This window comes from Notothenia coriiceps, unplaced genomic scaffold (genome assembly GCF_000735185.1).
Source record: "Notothenia coriiceps isolate Sejong01 unplaced genomic scaffold, NC01 NC01_scaffold00037244, whole genome shotgun sequence".
In the NCBI taxonomy this organism is placed as follows: Eukaryota; Metazoa; Chordata; class Actinopteri; order Perciformes; family Nototheniidae; genus Notothenia; species Notothenia coriiceps.
This window is the reverse complement of record NW_011369945.1, coordinates 26282405-26284568: the sequence shown is the minus strand read 5'-3', so window position 1 is coordinate 26284568 and position 2164 is coordinate 26282405.

The window sequence follows — 2164 nt, the reverse complement described above, 5'->3', positions numbered from 1 at the left end:
TGTTCTTGGAGGTGAGGATGACGAAGCCGAAGCCCTCGTTCTCTCGTCGCTGCAGAAACACGTCGAAACTCTCCGCTCTGCAGGGGGGGGGCGGGGTCTGAATCCGGGGTGTCTGAGGGGAGCTGATGGAGAGAGGAAGAGGACCCTCCTCTTCATCACCGTCTGAAACCAGAGACCCAAACAAAATGAATCCAAAGACAGTGTGTGTGTGTGTGTGTGTGTGTGTGTGTGTGTGTGTGTGTGTGTGTGTGTGTGTGTGTGTGTGTGTCTGTGTGTGTGTGTGTGTGTGTGTGTGTGTGTGTGTGTGTGTGTGTGTGTGTGTGTGTGTGTGTGTGTGTGTGTGTCTGTGTGACCACACGGCATGAAGGAAAAGACGAATCTGAAAACGATAGTTACGCATTAGCTACGGTTCTATGAATTCTGGATGAGCACCAGAGGCCGTGCTGAACACTGCATGTTATCCGTCAGCAGGTCGAGTATCAACAAAGCCCTATGTGACCTGGGGTGATGTAGGGCAGCCCCGCCTATATCAGCCCACGTCGCCATCAGAGATGTCTCACGGGAATCTTCTAGCCAAGGCTCCGAGTAGCAGAGAACTCTGGTGTTCATCCAGAAAGCATTGAACCGTAGCTAATGCGTAACTATCAGCAACAAGAGGCCGCTGCACACATCTCACTGAGAGGTACCCCTCGTAGTGCTGCCCAGGAGGCTGAGACGCTCCTGGAGGAGTGGCAGACCTCTTGATCTGTATGCCTCCTCAATCACCTCAACAATCCACCTAGAAAGCCTCTGTTTGGACGGAGCCCCCTCTTAGGGCCCCCGTAGCACACACAGGCCACCAGAGTGTCGCAAGCCAGCAGTCGCCTGTATATAATATTTCAAAGCTCTCACTGGGCAGAGCAGCTCTGCTGAAGCAGCTTCCTCGTTCTGCAAGCCTGAGGAGTCGTGAGCTGCTAGCTCTATGACCTTAGCTCTGTGGGCTGAAGGCCAAAGTGCCACCTGAGCACCAGCGTGTGCACGTTTCACTCACTGATAAGGCGTGAAGCTCTCTCACACGCTTGGTGATGCCATTGCTAAAAGAATATCAACCTTTGCTGAAAGCCATTTAAGCTCTGCCTGCTCCAGAGGTTCAAAGGGTGGGGAAAGGAGGGCTTCCAGCACCATTGGCAAGACCCATGAGGGAACCTTGATAGCCCGAGGGGGGTTTCGCCGCTGGGCTCAGTTTTTTAAGCCGGTTATTGACATGACGTTTAAAAGTGAGACAATCATCAAGCCAGATACCAAGGTATCTGTAACAGGTAACCACTTCACGTTTTATTCCTTGCATAGTTACAATATCTAAAACAGGCTCTGGTGTCTTTTTAGCTTTAGAAAAGAGCATTACTTTGGTTTGATCAACATTTAAAAGAAGCTTTAGTTCAGAGAGCTGAGTCTGAATAATGTTAAAAACAGCCTGTAATTGAACACCAGCCTCCTGAATGGAGGGACCTGCACAGTTCATCACGGTATCATCCGCATACAAATGTAAAGTAGCTTCATTCACATTTTCACCTAAACTGTTGATGTAGAATAGAGAAGAAAAGTGGACCTAAAACAGAACCGTGAGGAACACCATTAGTGATGTTTAACCACTCAGAAGACAGCCCATCAAAGTGAACACATTGGGACCTTTCAGAGAGGTAGTTCACAAACCACCCCACTGCATGGCTGGATATGCCAATACTGAGTAGCCTCTGCTTTAAGATGCGATGATCGACGGTGTCAAACGCTTTGGACAGGTCAATAAACAGAGCTGCACAACTCTGCTTATTATCTAAAATACTCGTAATGTCATTTACCACTTTCGTTGTTGCAGTGATGGTGCTATGTTGCTTTCTGAAACCTGACTGATGTTTAGACAGGATATCATTTTTTACATAAAAACTCCTTTACCTGTTCACTCACTAGGCGTTCGAGCACCTTCGCCAGAACTGAAAATGTTGAGATTAGCCTATAGTTATTTAAAATAGTTGCCTCCCCTCCTTTTAGCAAAGGCAAGACATAAGCTGACTTCCATACTTTTGGAATTGCATTTGTGCTGAGGGAGAGGTTAAAAAGAGGAAGAGCAATAAAATCTGCAGCTATCTTTAAAAAGAAAGGTTCTACGTTGTCCGGGCCAGCCAGT